At 52.9% G+C, this 20,001-nt stretch overlaps 1 protein-coding gene and 1 long non-coding RNA gene across 8 annotated transcripts in view; one reads left to right on the top strand and one right to left on the bottom strand.

Moving 5' to 3' along the window:
* Positions 1–5,447, bottom strand: part of CHST3 (carbohydrate sulfotransferase 3) — a 32,960-nt gene extending 27,513 nt beyond the window's left edge. For 5 of the 7 annotated variants that reach the window (XM_053922804.2, XM_053922812.2, XM_053922806.2 and 2 more), the window contains exon 1: positions 3,719–5,447. The gene's annotated coding sequence lies outside the window, so the exon portion shown is untranslated. The remainder of the gene's footprint in view (positions 1–3,718) is intronic. The other 2 variants (XM_053922807.2, XM_053922808.2) reach the window with 1 other exon arrangement.
* LOC139440846 (uncharacterized) lies at positions 3,754–18,328 on the top strand. The gene is made up of 4 exons (XR_011651111.1): positions 3,754–3,871; positions 9,776–9,977; positions 16,893–16,989; positions 17,891–18,328. It is a non-coding gene; the product is annotated as an uncharacterized lncRNA (long non-coding RNA).
* The last annotated feature ends 1,673 nt before the right edge of the window (positions 18,329–20,001 follow it).

The raw sequence follows: 20,001 nt of genomic DNA, 5'->3' as shown, positions 1-20,001 counted from the left end.
AATCCTTTTCCGAGAGTCCTCTGGAACCCCAGTGATAAATCTCCCAGGGCCCAGAAAAACCCACAGGCCCCCAGCACATAGCCATCTTTGTGGGGAGAAGGGCAGGGAGAGGGAGGCACAGAGGGGGAGGCGTGGGGGTGTGGAGACATGAAGTTACTGGTGGTCAGGGGCTCTGGTGGCCGGCCTGCCCCCCGACACTGGGCAGGGGGGTGGAGGGGTGGAGGGGCAACCAGCCAGGTTTGAGGCAATGGACGAGAAGGCTGAGTGGGTCTGCCTCCGAGCCCAAGACACACGTCCAGGTGGCCAGGGAGCCTCCCCCTGGCCCCCCGGGCCCAGCAGTGGAATCCACACATGTAGGGCAGGAGCAGCAGCATTTTATCATTTGTCTAGCATCAGAAGAGGGAAAAGAACAAGTATTTCTGTTGAAGGAATAAAAAGGAAAGTGTTTTCCTCTTCTGTGTGACTCCATGAAGGGCAGAGACCTCTCTGAGCGTTTCCTCATGACTAAGATTCCCCTGGGTCCCCTGCTTCGTGACGTCTCAGCAGAGGGACTCAGCCTGTCCCTGGCCTTCACTTACTATCTGTCAACGCTCCCCAGCTTCCATGTGTCAGACACCAGGAGGGAGCCAGGGGCACAAAGACAAACAGTCCTTGTTCCTCGGGTGGGGCCGCCTCCCCCCACACCCAGTCTTCCTTCCTGGACAGCTTGTCCACGCCGCAGGAGTGGGGAGAGGGGCTCGGGCACTGTGAAGGCTGTCGGAACGCATCCAGGCGGGCTTCCTGGGGCCACGGGGAAGGGCCCCTTGTTTACGGTTGCCAGGTCTTCCCATACTAGGGAAACCTGTACCAGAGGCGCTGGGGGCAGAGGTGGGGGCGGGCAGAACAGTGAGCACCCCCTCAGGGGTAAGCCCTCTCAGCCCTCCGGGGGTACAGAATACCAGCCAGACTAAAAGGCACGGCTGCCCCTGAGTGCCTGCGGGGGCCCGAAAGGCAGCGTGGCTTGCGGTGCCCTAGCCTTGGGATCGTGGGCGCCCACTGCTCTGAGCCTCATTTCCTCACCCACTAAGCAGAGCCAGTAACCACTGCTCCTTGGTGGGGCCTGTGTGAGAAAGCACAAACTGGGGACCAGGTGCGGTGTGTGGTCAGCACCCCCAACCCCCACCCCGGCTGTGCAGCTCTCCTGAGGCTCAGGCACTGCAGAGGAGTCCAGCTCCTCTGGACTCCTGGGGAGGCACCTGGTGCGGGGATGAGAAAAACAGCCGTGACACCCCTTTAGATTTACCACGGAAGTGACAGCAGGGGTGGCGGCTGCTTTCCCCGGGTAACCGATTTCTGATTTCTGTCCTGGCAAAGGACAACAAGGGAAAGGAATGTAGCGACCCACTCGAGCGTGCTTATCTGGCAATTCCTCCCAAACCCAAGGTTGTCACTGGTGGCAGCTTTGTCCCCACTTCTCAGACAAGCCATGGACCATCTCTCAGGGAATTACTGCAACATCCCCCTGAAACCACTCCCAAGCCCCCAGTGTTTCCTGACTCCAGATCCACATGGAAAGTTCTAGCAGCCTGGTGCCACCCCGCTCTTGACTCCCGGGGCCCACGGTGTGACCAGGGCTGGGCAGAGTGTGGAAAACGAGGACCGCAGTCAGAGGCCCCAGGACCACGTTAGAAAGCGCATCAGTGTTGCTCCCTTGTCGCCGTGGAGACCCAGTAGGGCTCCGAAGCAGCCTGGCGTGGTGGAGAGGGCATGGGTCCAGAGTCAGACTAGCTTGGTTCAAATCCTGGCCTTGTCCTTCACCAGGAGTGTGACCTTGAGAAAGTTACAGTACTTACCTTTTCTGAGCCTCAGCGTCCTAATCTACAAAGTAGTGATAAAATGCTAACCTCATAGACATGTCAGGGCGCTTGATTCACAGGCATAATTAAGGTGGAAAGATGGTGCTGGGAAGGAACCGGCTGCAGCGTCCTGCCTGAAATTGGGGGTGGCCAAGCCCAGATGACTCCCTCTTTCCTCTGGGGCCCCAGTCCTGGGTGCTGCCCACACACTTTGCTAATTTCAGCATGAAGACCATTTAGAAGCTTGAATTGCACACTGAACCTAGTCATGAAGGGAAATGACACACTTCTCTGCAATTACACGGCTCCTCGTCCTTGCACACTCAGTCGGGTGCCATAGGGAATTATTCCCAAGACTGCCTATGATCACAGTTCCAGGAACAGGAGATGTTGCTGCTGCCCCGGGAAGGTCGTGCCAGCTGGCGCAGAGGCACGCACTCCATGCTCCGCACAGGGCCTGAGAGGGCCCCTCCACCTGCTGCCACCACGGAGCCAGGCCCCTGCTGCAGGACACAGCTCCTTTCACGACCCACCTCCAACATGGCCAGTAGAGGCGAGGAGGAAACACCCCACCCCAGCTCCAGCTTGGCCAGCTGCCGAAATGAAGACTTTCCCGTTGCCCCTCTAAGGGCGGCAGATGCCAGTGATGAAACCCGATGCCAGTGCACAGGGCACCATGGAACAAGCTGCTTGGGCCACTTCCCCAAACAGGTCAGGCAGGACTCCCTGGAACCACTGGGAACCCCTTCCTCTGCAAGAAGACCATTCCAACCCAGCTGAGGCCACCAGGCTCAGCTCGTAGTGAGTCCCTAACAGATATGAATTACAGGTGTCATTACGTGTCAAACAACTATTTACTGAGTACCCACTGTGTGCCAGGCACTGTGCTAGGTCCAGGACCATCCTTGAAACATCCTGGGGCCTCAGAACACCAGGACATCTGAAAACAAACACAACTTCGGATGCAATGAAAGTAAATAAGGCTTCGGTATGGGGTTTCTCTGTGACCTTGGAATCGTAAACACACCCCACCCACTTTCACACGTCTATCCCAAGGCCTGGAACCCCCTCAGTCAGACCCCAGAGGAAAAAGTCCCTCTGAGGAAGCTCATCTGCGGAGGGAAGAAGGGTCTGTGCTTCCCTCGCAGGCCCCGTCACCTCCACCAGCCAGCTGTCCAGCTCAGCACCGGCCTGCCAGCCTTTTCCACTCTGCTCACAGACCCCACAACGCCAGGTCTGAGTTTATGAATCACTCCCTCCTTTCTCCCCGCCTCGCCTCCGGAAGGGCCGCGCACACCCAGACATAGCACCCAGACACCGTTTCCACACCCAGCTCGCTTCTGATAAACCCCGAGAACAGACCGCGACGTCTGCCTTCCCCTCCCCACTTCTCGGCCTCGGGGTCCTGGCCAAGACTTTCAAGGACAAGACAGTCCCTCCCACGCCCGTCGCTTCTGGGGGGGCTTGTAAGTGGACGCAGCAGGGGCAGCAGACAAAGACGGTGGATTTATTTCAGGGCAGGAGGACACGCTAGGTCCGAGGATGCAAGCCGCCGCGCTCGCGGACTGTAAATTTCGGTCTGCCGCGTGTGCCTGGTCTGGCCGGCGTGGCGCCTGCTCAGAGCGATGCGCCGTGTCGGTGGGTTGAGTGATGATGAGCTGTGTGTACCTGGCAGTAGTGAATCTGGGTGCAGCTGGTGTGGAGACTGTGGGTGCCTGCGTGGAGTTTTTCCCGAGCCGGGAGCTCCCTCTCCCTGCCTGCGTGTCGGCGCCTCTTCCTCCAAAGTTTGGCGCGCGCGCCCAGCCTGGCAAGGGAGGGGGCGCACGGCTGGGCCGCCTCCCAGGAGCCCGGAGGCGGTTCCGGGACCCTAGTTCTCTACTTACCCCAGCCCCCGAGCCTCCTCCGGCGGGGGCGGGTCCGACTCTCCGCGGCTGAGATCCGGCGCCGGCAGCATCCGCTCGCAACTTTGCCCTCGGCTCAGCGGAACCAGCTCCCTCGGGGCCCAGGCTCCGCGCCCTCCCGGGGGAAGGCGAGAGGTAGGCGCGGCGCAGCCCGGCCCGGCCGGTTCGCACGCCCTGCGAGAAAAGGCGCCAGGCGGGCGCCGCCCGGGCCAGCGAGTGAGCGAGCGATCGGTGCTGCCTGGCGCCCTCCCCGCTCGGCCCGAGCGGCGAGCGGCGGCGGCTGCGGATTCCTGAACCGCGTCCAATGCGCCCGGGGAGCCCTCCTCCTCTTCGTCCTCACCCCACCCAGCTCCCACCCCTGCGTGCCGACAACTTGGGAACCGTTGGCGAACTTGGCGCAGCTAGGCTGCGGGCTGCGTGCCGGCCGGGCCTCCGGGTGGAAAAAGAGGAGGAGAGGGAGGAGCTGAGTGGGGAGGGGGCCGCCCCCGCCCCCGGGGGGATCGAGCTCGCCGGGACCCCTCTGTGGGCCTTTGTTCCGGGCGCTGCCCCTCCGCCCGCCGCTCCCCGGGGACTCGCTTGGGGCCGCTCGGGTCCCCACCCCTTCCCAGAGAGGCTGGGAGGGGCTCTGGGCCCCTGGGTGGGGAGGTGGGGGAGGTCTTCCTGGCTTCCTCCGCCAGATTCTCCCGGGCCGCTACCAGCCTCCCGTCCTGTCCCTCCCCAGAGAGACCACTCTGGCTGCTCGGGTTCTCCGCCATCTCTGCGGGGAGGTGGGGGACGGGGCAGGAGGGCCAAATGACTGTCCCCCAGGCTTCCAAAGACCTTGCACCCCTCTCTGACACCTGGGAAGTGAGAAGGAAGTAGGGTGCACGCGGGCCGGCTGGAGCTGCTTCGCGATGTCCTCAGACCCTCCTGGGAAGCTGGCGCCTCGGCTGGGGGCCGCTGCACTAGCGAGGACGGGGTCGCCGGGAGCGTGGTGCAGAGCTTGGAACTGGCCCAGAAACCGAGCTCCCTTTTACCTGTCTGCGTCCAGGTGATGCCTCCCAGGCTTTGACTCCAGCTGGTGAGGCTTTTCTCCCGAGTCTTACCAACAGGCAGGGCGTGAGCCAATAGTTCAGGCCTTTCCAAGACCAGTGGCCCTGGCATTTAGTAGGATTTAGACACAAGAAATCATTTCCTGCAAAGGAGAAATAGGAAAATCCAAAAAAGCAAAAACCTCAACATCTGTACTTGGCCTCCCTCTGTCATTCTCAACATTTGTTGATGAGAAACCCAATAGCCTTGAGCACGACCCCAGCCTTCCCGGGGGCGCGTCCTCACAGACGGGCCAAGCCAGAGGCCCCCTCTTCATTATCTGGGTCCAGAGCAGCCTCAGCTTCCATGAGGCTGTGGGCTGGAGGGCGCGTTGCTCCAGACTGTGAAGTGAGACCTTGGTGTCCCTTCTAGCAGGAAAAACTTACCGTGTACTTCGATTTTATTGTTAACGGCTCGGTGACCTGCTGTGGAGAGCAAGGCCTGAAGCCACGTTTAGAGCATGCGCAGTAGAGCAATAATGCAGGGGGCCGAGCAGCCCCTCGACACGCGCGTGGTGCACAGCATGTGCTCATCCGAACGGCAAGGCCACCCTCCCAGAGCCCCCGCAGTGGAGCACCCCGAACCGTGTGCCAGTGGAGGTTGCACAAAACAGCGCTTGCCTATCAGAGCTGGTGGACACAACATGTGCCTATTTGGACTGAGGAAAAAGCATGTGCTCATCCAAATTAAGAAAAACATGTTTACGAGAAATTGTGCAAAATCAACATGACTTTGCAACAGAAAGGAGCATAAAAGCAGAGGGTTTAAGACCACGATGACAAGTCCAGAGATGAGTCACTTTGACACGTCCTGCCTGCTCCTCCAGAGAGAAAGCTCTCCAGCGCTTCAGTCCCGCTGACTCTTGGGACTGAGGTTCGTTATCCCCGGATCCTCCGTGTGCTCTTATTGTGGATTGTTTCTGAGCGGTTGTCACTGTTACTAGGTCAGTGTGGATTTGGGTGGAATCCGTATGAATAAAACCGGAGTGCAGCGTACTTCCTCATGTTGACTCCCATTACTTCTTAATGCTGGTGTCTGTCACCAGTAGGGCTTGTGGTTGTGTGGGCGGCCGGTACTTTCGGTTCCTGAGGCCCAGGTCAGACAACCAGACGGCCCAAAGGTCAACTTATAGGAAAGACTCCTCATATATCGCAAAACATACGCTTGGGACACCTGTCATAGGGAGCAAAGATTTGGTGGGAATTCAGACCTCAGGGCACCTCCTGGTAAAGCTCCCTGGTCCCTCCCTCTCTCCACATCTCCTGGCTGCCCTCAGGTCAGATCAAAGGGGGCCCGGCTCTGTCCTGGAATCAGCGTGCATACCTTCCAACTGGTTTTCAGAGCAGGTACCTTGACACATGGGTTCTCCAGCCTCTGTCACCTCTTCTCAGAAGGGAAGTTCTCCATTTCAGCCTCACAAATCTGTCACAAAGGTGCCTTTAACTGCACCTGCTGGCCTTATAAGGGAGGCCTTCCTGCGGAACACGTGGAGTCTTGGGTTTTATTGCCAGAATTTGGAAATGCACCTCAGGGGTTACAAACGCTGAAACCTAGAACTGTGTCACCACCAGATTAGAGGAGGATGGGACTCTGTGCTACTGAAGTTGGGGTGGCGAGGGGGAGCACCAGTGGTCCCTGGGAAATTCCTGTGTTCACCCAATGCCTACTGAGCACACATTGAATACTGGGGCCCACAGAGGTAAGCAAGCCTTAGTCCCATCTTCTGTCAAGAGAAGACAAACCTATGTCTAAATAAATTCTAGAGATCAGCCCTTGCTGGTGTGGCTCAGTGGATTAAGTGCCGGCCTGTGGACCAAAGGGTTGCTGGTTTGATTCCCAGTCAGGGCATATGCCTGTGTTACAGACCAGGTCCCCAGTGGGGCAGGGGGGGAGGTGAGAGGCAACCACACATTGATGTTTCTCTCCCTCTCTTTCTCCCTCCCTTCCCCTCTCTAAAAATAAATTTTAAAAATCTTTTAAAAAATTCGAGTGATCAGTGTGCTCTATGAGGTGAGGCTGGAGGTGGGGGCGGAGGGTTTCTCCGGAACAAGACCACAGGCTCGCCCAGCTCCAGGGGCACCAGGCACATGGAATGCGGTGTGACTCTTGGCCCCTGCAATTGTGCGATGCTGCAGCCTTATCCTGGGGCCGTGGACCCCAGGCCTGAGCTTAAGAGATGAACTGAGTTCTGCAGGTGGAAAGGCAAAAAACAACAACAACAACAAAAACCAGTAGAGGTGGGACAGGGCTTTCTGGGTGAAGGGATGAGTAGTTGAAAGAAGCAGGCGTATGAAAGCGTATCCATTCTCCGTGCTTCGGCTGGCATGACAGCCCATACTTGGGCCCTCAGGGAGAGCATCCCGGTGCAAATGAGGAGTACAGAGCAAAGGTCTGATCCAAGACGCCAGGCACTTTCGTCCTAAAGTAGTTTCTAGGCTCAACTTCCTCCCACGATTGCTCTGTCAAGAGAATTGGCCCCAGTTTGTTGTTGTTTTGCTGTTACCCTGTTTGAGAATTGGAAGAACTTCCCCAGCCAGAGGCGGAATTGCGCAGTGGTTAAGAACGTGGGAGCCTGAGCGCCATTTTAATCAGGCAGTCCAGGTAGGGTCACCGGGGATAGGACACACAGACATCATGCGCCTCCTGATGTGACGCGCTGAGAAGGGCACGACCCTGAGTGTGAAGCATTCCTGTCCAAGATACACCACCTGAACCCATCGTGAGCAGACGTCAGACACACTCGAACCGAGGGACATTTACCAAACAATGGGCCTGAAATATTTAAAATATCACCCACATGAAAGACAAAGGAAAAGGCTAAAAAACTTGCCATATTAGAAGAAAATAAACAGACAAGAGTGCTGTGGTAGACAGATTCCACAATAATCCCCGATGAACCTCCTCTCCTGGTGTTCACGTCCGTGCATGACCCCCTCCCCTCGAGTGTGCCTGGACCTGGTGACCTGCTTGTAGTGAACTGAATACAGCAAAGGTGACGGGATGTCACTCCTGAGATTACAGAAGACTCTGATTTAGGTTACAGAAGACTATGACTTCTGACTCACTAGCATTCTCTCTTTGGCTCTTCTCAACTCCCTTCTTGTGATCAAATTGCCAAATTGTGAGCTGCCCTGTGGAGAGGCCCATGTTTCAAGGAACTGAGAGAGGGAGAACCCTGGCCAACAGCCAGCAGCATGCGGAGGGCTTCAGGCCAACAGTCTGCAACGACCTGAGCCCTGCCCACAATCGCTGAGTAGCCTGGGCGCAGACCCTGCTCCAGCTGCACCTCGAGATCACTGTCGCCCTGGCCGACAGCTCGACTGCAGCCTGGGGGGCCTGAGTCAAGGAGTCCAGCTAAGCTGCATCTAGATTCCCGACCCACAGGAACTGTGAGAGGGTAGGTGTTGTTTTAGGCCACTGAGTGTTGGGGTGGCTTGTTATGCAGCCACGTACACGGTAACACATACAACTACTAAACGCAGTGAGTAGTCCTGAACCGGATCCCGGAACTGAAAAGTAAAATATTACTAGGAAAGACATTTAGATAGTTGACAAAATAGGAATGGTGACCAAATGAATAAAAACATGCTGTCCATATTAAATTTCCTGAACTTGAAAACCATACTGTTTTTTGTAAGGTGATGTTTTGGTTTATTACAGATATACACTGAAATATGTAGAGGCATGATTTCTGCCACTTTCTCTTAAATGGTTCAGAAATAATAGTAATATTTCTTATACATATTATATATGATATAGTCCATAGATTATAGAGAAAGGCTGTTTCATTTACCTGTTGTGTAACAAACCACTGCAAAACTCAATGACTTAAAACAACAAAAATGTTATTACTTCTTTAAAATTTTGTTTTCTTTTATTGATTTTAGAAAGAGAGGAAGGGAGAGAGAAAGAGAAACATTGGTTGCTTCTTGTAGACAATCCAACCCAGCTGGGAACTGAACCTGCAACCCAGGCATGTGCCCTGAACGGGAATCAAGCAGGTTTCCAGGATGATGCCCAACCAACTGGGCCACACCGGCCAGCACTACTTCTTTAAATGTTGTGGGTTGGCTGGGTTGATCTCGAAGGCTCTGCTCCTTATGGCATCAGCTGAGGCCACTCTGCTGCATTCAGCTGGGTGGGGCTGGGCTGCGGAAGCCCAAGAGGGTTCACTCCATGTGTGGTACCTTTGTGCTTCCCAGCATGTCCTCTCTCTCTCTCCATGTGGTAGCCTGGGCTTCCTCATGGCATGGTAGTTTCAGAGGGGAGAAACTTCTTCCATGGCGGCTAGCTTCCAAGGGAGAGGAAGTGTACGCTCCCTGTTTCAAGGCAGCCCGCTGCCTGCAAGGCCAGGGAATGGCTCAGCAATTCTCGGGTCTGGGCAAGTCCTCTTCTCCGGTCGTGGAAGACCTACTTGGCAGTGACTCAGGGAAGAATCCAGGGCGCAAAGGAGGAGGGGAAGAGGAAGACTATAAAGAGGTTCCCTCAGCTGCAGCTAAAGGGCCCAGAGGCTGAAGAGCCTTGAGTAAGCTCTTCCCTGTCCCCACTGCCTCACCCATCTCAGCTTCCTCTGCCCTCCGGTCATTGTAACTGAAGTGTTCACTTAAAGATGTCAAGGGGTGGAGAGGGAGGAAGAAAAATGCCACTTAGCCCAAAGTGCCAGGAGTTTCACCCATCTCACTTCATTTAATCCTCACAACAGCCCTACAAAGAAACCATTATTGTCCCTTTTGAAAAGAGGAGGTAGCAGAAGTCTCAGGAGGTGTAGACCCATACTGCAAAGGTATTGAATCAAAGATTTATTTGTTTCTTTATTTAACAACATTTTTTGGCCCAGGACTGTTCTGGGCTTGGGAACACAAGGATAAACGTTGTCATAGTCAACTATTGCTGCAGTGATGCCACACAGCAAACATCCTCCGCATCTCAGTGGCCTTCGACAACCTGCATTTATTTCCTCATTCACAGGTCCGTTTCCGGCCACAGTTGGCTGGGTTTGCATCCAGCCTTTGGGTTGCGTTCACATCCCCACATTCTGTTTGGACCAGTGGCTTCCCAGAACACATTCTTCCCAAGGGAGTATGAGAGACAAGTCAACCCACCCAAGCACATTTAAAGCCTCTGATGACGTCACTGGCTAAAGCGATTCCCATGCCCAAACCCAAAGTCGGTAAGGCAAAGAAGTCTGTTCTAAGTCTCTCTGTGCTGTGGTGATGGCATAGATAAGAATTCTGTGACAAGGGCAACGCAGACTTGAGAGCGGGGATCCAATCTGCCGCAGGTGACAAGGCACAGGCCTTGCCTTCAAGGAGCTCCCAGTCCAGTGGGCAGGCAGGAGAGGGACTCATAAAGATGCAATCAGGATGCAGTGAGGTAAGTGTGCCGAGGAGGCATAGGTGGGTGGCATGGGAGTGTGCTTGGGCATGTGTGTATGCCACAGGAGCAGGGAGGTGGGTCCCTGTAGCCACCTTGACTTTCTAGAGAAGGAAGCTGCAGAGGTAAGTGCTAATGGATCAAATAAACAGGCACTCTTGCTTGAAACGGAGAGAAGAGGGTAGGAAGCGAGGAGGGGCATTATAGGCGGCCACAGCTGTGAGCAAAGGTGAGGAGACCAGAAACTGGACAGTGTGCTCAGGGAAATTGAGAAGCCATTGGCTATCTGCAGAGCGAAACGGGGAAGGCAACAGGTGTCAGGAGTTGGTGACAGGGAGACGCAGGCAGGAGCCCAGCCACTGGGGCCTTTGTCCTGTGCTGAACATCTTCCTCTCACCCCCCAGAGCACTCCCCACCCTTTTCCACTCTGCTCCCTCTCCTGAGTGACTGGCCTGGATGAACTGCAGCCAATGCCTCTTTTGCATCTCCCCAAAGTCCCTGCTGTGAACAGAAAGCTATGTCCTCCCAAAATTCGTTCGTTGAAACCATAGCCCCCAGAATGACTGTATTTGGAGTTAGGGCCTTTAAGGATATAATTTAGGTTGAACGAGGTCATAAGGGTGGGGCGCTAATCCGACAGGACAGGTGGTGTCTTTAGAAGGGGAAGGGGTACCAGATGTGTGTGTGGGGGGTGGTCACAGAGGAAAGGCCGTGTGAAGACGCAGCGAGAAGGCAGCTGTCTACAGGCAAGGAGAGAGACCTCACCAGAGGAGGGGGAGAGGGGACCGGGTGAAAAGGGTGAAGGTATTAAGAACTATAAATTGATATTTATGAAATTGTCACAGGAAGGTACAGTAGGGAATACAGTCAATATTGTAATAGTTACGTATGGTGCCTATGTGGGTCCTTGAAACGTCAGGGGGACTGCTTTGTAAAGTACGTGTTGGCCTAACCACTGTGCTGTCCACCTCACACTGATACAAATAATATTGAATGTAAAATTTAATTGCAAAATAAAATAAAACAGAAAGAAAGGTCTCACCAGAAACCAAACCTGACAGAACCATGATTTTGGACTTCTAGTCTCCAGAATTGTGAGAAAATAAATTTCTGTTTTTAAGCCACCTACTCAGGGGTATTTTGTTATGACATCCCTACTAGACTACTACACTGCCCTCTAAAAAATCCCCAAACAACCAGGATAAAAAAAAAAACCCCAAAAGATCCACAGACAACACCTACAGCAAGACTGGGTGACAAGTTAAACCCACAAACCCAAAATATAGGTGGGGTGGGGACAAACCACAGCCAGTTACTAGACTCATGTGAAATCGGCATCTCTGTGGGGGGAGGAGGAAGGGAGGCGACTGAGCTTCTGATGGTCCTGAGAGCAGGCGCCCCCTCCACACACACACATCGCCAACGCGCGCTCAAAAACTACGGCAGGCCAGCGCAATAACGGCTGAAACCGGAATATAATTCTGCAGAATCCAATCTGCATGTGAGTGCCAGGGGCCGACCACCACGTAATGAGTCTGAAGCCATCTGGGCCTCTAAGCCCACTTTTGTTTCCCCTATAAGCTCCTGCAACTAATATACTGAGGTTCCCTCTCATGACAAAGCCCCACACGGGGGCTTGGAGAGCAGAGAGCAGACTGGTCAGGGCAGGCGCACTGGAGACAACGAGAAGCTCCAGGTGAAGATGGAGTTGGGGGCGAAGGATCAAGGGATTTCAGAAAATGTGAAGCCGTGTGTGTGTGTGTACATGCATATCACACACACACACATATGTATACATAGCATTATTGAGGCAGATATTATTTTGCAAATATGGCTGCAAAAATTATCTCCTCATCCCACGTGCTCTTCGTACAATGTCCCCTTGACACTTGTCCCTTTAAATATTGGGATCTACACATCTGGCTGGAAGTTTGTGATTGGCTTGACCCGTAAAGTGCAGTGGCAGTAAAGGCCATGTGACTTCCGGGACTATTCAAACATCATGCATGTCCACCTTTTCTCCTAAGATGTTTGCTCTTGGAAACCCACCACCATGCAAAGAGGAAGCCGGACAAGCCACGCAGAGGGAGATCACACTAGGTGTTCTGTCAAACAGCCAGCACCCCCAGCAGACATGTGAGTGACTGAGCCTGCGGATGACCCGAGGCCCTAGCCGTCAAGGCCCCTGAGCGCAGTCTTCCAGCTGAGAGACCAGGCATCCTGTGCTGACCTGCCTTCCTCTCTGAGCTCTTTCTGGATCTGCCGCCCACAGCACCTGTGAATGCAATCAAGTGTTTGCTGTTTTACACACTAAGTTTGGGGTGATTTGTTATGTGCCAATAGAATTAGAACCGTCACTTTGGAGTCTGAACAGAAGCAGGAGCCAGTCCCAAGAAGTGAGAAAGCCATTCTTGCTCACCCCACGTACTGGAAAATTCATTTTACTTAAAAAGGAACGTTAGAAATGCATCAAGGTTGAATCCCATGGCAAATTATTAAAAAATGGAGAATAGGTAGCAAGATAACATTCTTACAAATAATAAAATCGTGCCAGAAAGCATGTTCACAGGAGACATGAAAACTGTAACTTGATATTTCAAAACAAAATTAAAGAAAATTTTTCACTGATAGAAGTTATGAAGTAACATGATCAAAATTAGATAAACTCAGAAATGAGTTGGTTGGGGAAAAAGGGAGTTTTGAAAAGAGTGATGATAAAACTCAGAAAATAACTAAATATAAAAGAATAAGGAATCATTTCAGAAATAAAGATGAAAAGAAGAACAGAAGAGAGAATAACCATAACAGGTAGTATTTTAAGAGAAAAATAAAATGGAAACGAGGGCCTTTTAACATATGGAAATAAAATATAAAGATAAACAAGATTCAGGAGTGATACACCTAGCACTCAGAAAAGGAAGATTTGACATACATGTAAGAGGAATCCATGAAAAACCCTGAAGAAAACTAAAACCATGACCCAGAACAAATACCAAAAACTATAATTCAACCAAATATTCCTCACAGAGAGCACGGCCTGAGATTTCATATTAAGGGGGCAAGCCCCATACCGGGGCAAATCAACCCTGAGACTTAAGTCTAGGAAAACGACTGGGCCTTAAAAAAGAAGAAGAAGAAAAGAGGGAATCCAAGCAAAAAGACCAAGTCACCTATGAGGAAGGAAAAGCAAATTGTCGTCTGACTTTTCGACACCACTTTGTGCCAGAAGACCCTTTAGTGACGCATTTCAGGAACTTCGAACCAAGGATTTCGCGCTGAGTGAAACTGACCTTGCAGCATGGAAGTCACACTGTTACAAGTCCGGGAAAATCTAAGAAGTGTTGTTCCCTTGAACTCTTTTTGGCTAATCCACTAGAGAACAAGCTTCAGAAAACCAGAAAAATTAGTGAATCATTGGCATTAAGTCTTATGAAATATCCCAGCCAATAAACAGAAGAAGAATCATAGAATTAAAATATCACTGTTTTTCACCCTTGATCAGTGGAAGGGTCCAGGAAGTGATCATCTGTGGCTGCTAATACCACAGAGAGAGAGAGGTCATCAGACATCGTGCATGTCCTGAGGGAAGGACAGAATGTCGCCTATCAAATAGTCTTGCCAAAACGGAGAAACAGAAGCAGGGGGGCAGACGGGGGTATGAGGAGAGGACATGAACTTGAATCTCATCAAGCCTATAATGTAACTACTCATTTAAGGAACTATTAGGGACAAAGAAACATCGTTAAAATGGCACCATCAATATTGACATAATGCAGATTACGAATAATTCCACAGGTTAAAGAGAGACCCATTTAAAGACCCAAGTTTTTCAAAAACAATTGAATAAAAATTGCAAGGAAAAACAGAAGAGGTGGAAGGGAAATAGAAATTTTTTTAAATTAAAAAAATCTAAGCCATATTAATCACACACCATGTGTGGACTTTATTTGGATCTTGATTCAAACAATTTTTTGAAAAATTTATAAAATAGTGGGTGAAATGCGAACTCTGATGGCACATTTGATGATTTAAGTAACTATTATTAAATTTTATGAGTGGTATTTTGGTAGTGTTTTTGTAAAAAATAAATAAAGAAAGAAAGAATCCTTACCCTGTAGGGGTACATGGAAAATAGTTACAAATGAAATGATACGCATGACGTTTGGCGTCTCTTTCCAAATAATCGAAAGAGGAGGAAGGAGTGGGTGGGAGTACAGGTGAAACATGGCTGGCCCTGTACTGATGACAGTTGAAGCAGAGTGATGGGTGCGTTGGGTTTATTTATACTGTTCGTTCTGTTTTGTGTGTGTTTGACGGACGTTCAGAGATCGTTGCAGTGGAGAGGCCATGCTGAGGCGGTGGGGGGCGTGGTCAGGGAGAGGCCTGGAGAGGCCAGTCTCTGCCCCGCAGAGGGGCTGCAACCTCGTTTAAGGAGAAGTGGAGACCGGGCGCTTTAGAGCAGGAGAGTGGCGCGACCAGGTTGCACTTTAGGTCACAACGGATGCAGAGTAAATCAGGGTTTGGCCGGGGGAAGGCTGGAAGTAGCACCAGGCGGGGTCCAGGCAAGGGGCTGGTGGTGGCCTGGGTGAGGCAGTGGCAGTGGGATGGAGAAAGGCGGCCCTAGTTAGTAAAGATTAGTGCAGGAGATGCGGTGCGTGGGGCCTCTGATGGACGGGACGTGGGGCACACAGAGAAGGAGCCCAGCGGTGATCAGACAGACGAGAGCCCGCTGGTGGTGGACCTCGATTCAGGCATTTCACTTAAGGAGCTTACTTCGCCTTCTCAGGAACCCTTAGAGGAAGACAATGGTTGGATCTGTAGAAAGCAAAGCCGGAGGCCGAGGGCTGGTGTTTGCTGCTGGGTTAGGAGTGACCCCAGGGATCAGGAGGGAGGGGCGGGAAGTGAAGCCAGGAAGGCAGGTCTGCGCTACAATAGGCCACCACAGGGTGCAGCTGAGGGAATGCTCTTTCCCTGGGGGATATGAAATAGAGGCGGGTAGAATGCACCTCAGGCGGATGGGCCAGGGAAGCAAAGGAGAGAGAATTTATTTACCAACTCTTGCCTCCCATCAGCCAGTATCCAGCTCAAGGGGCCTTACACCCCGCCCCCTCCTAGGTTAGGCAGGAGTAGACACCAAGCCCCGCCCTGCAACATCCCATACTTCCACGGGCTCAGGGAAGCCCAGGACAGGGGGTCAGGCCCTGTCCCAGGAGCTGGTCACAGTCCACACAGAGCTCGTTGCCAGCACAGTGGTGAGAACCAACCACAGCAGAGGCCCAGAGCCTCCGCAGTGGTGCCTAAGGGGTGTCTGCAACAGGGTCGCCATCAATGTCAGCAGCACTGTCATCACCCCCATTTTCCAGGTGAGAGAAGGGACACTCGCAGAAGCCAGCCACCCACACAGTCTGGCTGTGAAGAGCACACTGTTAGCCTTTATACCACGCTGCCTCCCGGGCCGTGGCCCTGCACCGCCCCCCTTAGTGGGCCTCGGGGTTCCAAAGCCTTTCAGGATGTGGGGGAAACAGAGCCAACAAGGTAGGCTTAATTGTTAGGGAGGAGTCAAGGGTAGGGGAAAGAGGAGAGAGAAGAAATAATAATCACATATTGGAAGATGGCTTTGCAATTTACAGTTGCCCATTCCTTCATTTATTCAACAGACTTTTGTCAGGCACCCAGAACAATCCAGCCCTGAGCTCAGGGCTGGGGAGACAGAGGCGAAAATGGATGCACTGCCCCTGAGGGACTTGCGTGCTGGTGAGGAGACAGGCCTGTTGTAGGGTGAGGCACGGGAGCTCAGGGGCCACCTGCTGGCTGTGTGGCCTTTCTGAGCCTCAGTGTCCTCTTCTGTAAGATGACTCTGAGGCGTAGGTACCTAGCGTAGTGCCTGGCAGAGTGAGATCTTGCTTATTACAACCGTCATGAGGCCAGAGAGACAGAAAGGGGAACACCTCTTTATGCTTAGGGTGGTCACAAAAGGCCTTGCAGAGGACAGAGGCTTCACCTAAGTTTTGTGGTGATTCTGCTTGCCCCCGCCCTACCCCGTCCACTCTCTGCCCTTCTCAGCCTGCTCTGTGTCCCAAGGGCTGGACTGCCACTGACTGCATCACTTCGGAATCAGGCAGACCTGGGTCTGGGTCTAGGCTCCCCGCCCTGAATTTATTCAGCAAAACTTGTTGAGTGCCTCCTAGGGGCCATCCCTGCTGTGGGTGCTGGGCTGCAGCTGTGATCAAAGCCGACCCACTCCCGTCCGCAAGGAGCTTTAGTCTAGTGAGAGACACGGGCCACAGGCAATCAGGTAAGAGGGGGACGCAGTGGAGCGCGGTGTGGCCGGCCAGGCAGGCATATCGGGTAGAGCTCAGTGCTCTGAAGAAAGGTCACCCAGGGTAAGAGGCTGGGAAGGACTCGCGTGGGGAGATCACTTTAGATAATGCACTCGGAGAAGGAGCGCTGGCCCGAGCAAAGCTTCTGGCCCAAGTCTGAGCCTCAGCTCCCGCATCTTTGACCTGGAGTGAAGCACGCCCATGTCCCGAGGGTGTCATGAGGGTCAGGTAGCCCCACAAACACCCGAATCCTCCAGAGTAAATGATGCCAGGGAAAAAATGACTTATTTCTTAGCCAAAGATGCGCATTGGGGAAGGACAACGCAGCCTGCGAGTTCACTCAGTTTCTGCTTTTATGTTATGAAAACTCCTTTTTCTTTCCTTTTGTTAAGGTTTCTGTGTAAACGGATGTACTAGTGCTCACTAAATAAATGAAAACCTGCCACCAAAATGCCAAAGCAAAGCACCTTACCCGTGTTGGGCCCTCTGGTAAGTTCTCAGTAACATACCAGTTTCCCCCTCCTGAGGAGTCGGGTTATTTTGTGGATGCTGGAGAGGGGCATGGTGGAGGTCAAGTTCTAGTGACCTGACAGGACCGCACACAGAGGGCCCCTCGAGTCTCCCCTGAGGCAGGAGAGCCGGCAGCCACGTCACTGATGGCAAAGACAGTCAGCACATCTGCAGGGGAGCGTGCACCAGGTGAGGAGGAAAGGGGGTGCGCTGTGCCAAAGGCCGCGCTACTCCGCCAGCCTCGCCTGTAAAGCCAGCCCCACACTCAGCACCAACCCATCGCCTTTGAGAAGAGATGGCACACACGTGTTTCCAAGATGCCATCCCAACTTGACGACGACGAGGCCGGCACAGAAAACCCAGACACCCCGTCTTTCCCTCCCGCTCCGGTTTGTCTCCCCGGCACCACATCCTGGCTCTAATTTGCAGAAGAGACTTCTGGCCACAGAGCATCACCAAAGTGCAAGTCGAAGGGGCCATCCTGAGGTCTGATTGTCTGCTGGGAATTACAGCACAGGGGCGGCCAGGCTCCCAAATTACAGGTTGCCAGGCTGACTGGTGATTGGAATGGATAAAAATAATCCATGGCTGAAGTTCAGAGCTAAAGAGAGCAGGGTGGCCGCAGACGTGGCCTCAGCAGGGCCAGCTCCCTCCCGCATGTAGCTCTGCAGGCAAACAGGTTGCCAGGAAACCACGCCTCCGCCCTGAGTCCCCTTGTCCAGGGGCAATTTGAGCAAGAAAGAGGACTTGAAATTCTGATGCTAGTTATTTCACTTTTGTCCCATCTTTGGGAACTGATTATAAAAAAAAAATCTTGGGGTCATATACTGAGGTCCGTTTATAGAGCTTATGGTGTGCTATTTGTTTTCTTTTTCTTAAGGAGCCTGGCTTTTGAAATGTGCTGGAAGGGCAAACAGTGTGCACAGTAGGCTACCATTTGTGTGAAAATCGGCTGAGGAGGAATTCCTGTCTCTATACAGAAGCATGATACCCCTCGGAAGAGTTCCCTAGAAACCGGTAACATCAGTTGCTCCAGAAAGAGGAACTGGGTGGCTGGGGCCACAGGTGGTGGAAAACTTTTATTTTTGCTTTTGCTCTGAGAGAGGCTCAGAAGATGCAAAATATAGAAATGAGGCCCTGACTGGTGTGGTTCAGTGGGTTGGGCGCTGTCCTGCAAACCGAAAGGTCACTGGTTCAATTCCAGGTCAGAGCACAAGCCTGGGCTGTGGGCCAGGTCCCGGGTTGGGGGTGCAAGAGAATCAACCAACCGATGTCTCTCTTGCACATCAATGCTTCTCTCCCTCTCTTTCTCCCTCCCTTCCCCTCTCTCTAAAAATAAGTAAATAAAATAATTTTTAAAATGAAAAATAAATAAATAAAAAGGAGGGCAGGCATGGAGGCATGCCTTGCACCCAGCAACTCCATTGCTAGGAATGTGTCCCAAGAGAGCACTGGGGACACGCGCGAGATGTCTGCAAAAGGGCCTGACACAGCACTGTTTGTGTCCTGGGCTGGGATGAGGAAATAGCTTACCTGTATCCATGGGAAACTATGTAGCTCTTCAAGACGGCAGTGTAGGTGTGCAAATGTGAACACAGAAAGACATTCACGGTTTTGCTGAGGGGAAAAGACGGGACATAAAGTGGCGTGGAGTGTATGGTCCTGCTCGTGTGAAATCGGGTGCACGCAGGTACACAAACCACACGGGCAGGTGTCTGGGAAGATGGTCAGGAGTGACTTCCGCCTCCCAGGAATGGCAGCATCACTACTATCGGATCAACATGTCTGCCTACAGTGGTTACCAGTCTGCACAAAACGTGAAAGACAACTGTCTGACGGCCGGAGAGCTACCCCAAGCAGGAGGAAGAGGGAGGGGAGAGGACTCAGGGAAAGGCCCTCATGGGGTGAGGCCCACAGTTCTCCAGCTTCCCCTGAGGGCCTGTCCCAGGCCCTGCTGTGCTGGAGACACTCAGCAGAGGCCATGGTGCTTGAGGAGTCAGAGGTCAGAATTCAGAGCTGGTTGAGCCACCAGATGTTGAGGGAGGAGATCTCAGCAAGGTGGGAACCAAGGAAAGGGGGCCCAAAATCTGCCTGAAATCCCCCTCAGACGCTCAGACTTCTGCACTGCAGGTGTGTGGGCCACACTCTGAGGGGGTCGGGGGAGGTAAGAAGCAAATGGAAATCTCAGAATGGAAAAAGATAACATCTGAAGGAGTCTTTTAACTGGAGGACATTAATAGTTTTGTAACAGGAGAAACTCCCAGGAAATTGGCTCTTCTCGCCCATGCAGTAAAGAATTACAGATCAGAGAGCCTACTAGTGTGCAAGCAAGTTTATTAGCGCTGAGTTCTCATGGGAAAGCAAAACAAGGGTGGCCGGAGCAGGGCGGCCAGGAGCCAGGTGGCTGGGTGTCTCCTGTGTGGCAAAAAGAGTCAAGGGAGAGAGAGTCCTTTATTCTGAGGACTTACACAATTGGAGGGGTGGGGGTGAAGAAGTTACATATTGATTGACAAGTAAAGGTTATGCCAGCCTCCTCCCAGGGAGACATGACTACCCAAACGTAGGTATGTGTGTGGGGGGGGTCTGTTAGCCCAAATCCTTATCTTGCTCCGGACTCCATTTATTCATTTTGGACACGTGATGGGAGGCAGGCTGTTAACCAAAGTCGTTTTATGGGCTTTTTCTTTGGGCACTGAGGTCCCCCTCCTCTTCCCCCTTCCAGGCCTTGGGACGAATACATAGGCTCACGATTTTCCTCTCCCAGCGAGTGGAGGTGACACACACGCACGGACTTTCAAGGGCTCCCCACCCCCCAGCCCCACGTCCTAGTTGTGCTTGTGGTCCAAACGCCTGGCAGTCTCACCGCCAGGCTCGGTGCCGCTGGGTCAACAGGCGGGACGTGCCTTCCTTAGCTTTTCGCCTCCCGCAGTAAGTCAGACGGCAGCGGCAAGGGCCCTGCCTTTGTTTCCCCGCTGGCCGCTCATTCCACCA

This window comes from Desmodus rotundus, chromosome 4, assembly GCF_022682495.2.
Source record: "Desmodus rotundus isolate HL8 chromosome 4, HLdesRot8A.1, whole genome shotgun sequence".
NCBI classification, from domain to species: Eukaryota; Metazoa; Chordata; class Mammalia; order Chiroptera; family Phyllostomidae; genus Desmodus; species Desmodus rotundus.
This window is presented reverse-complemented; position numbering and strand designations above follow the sequence as displayed.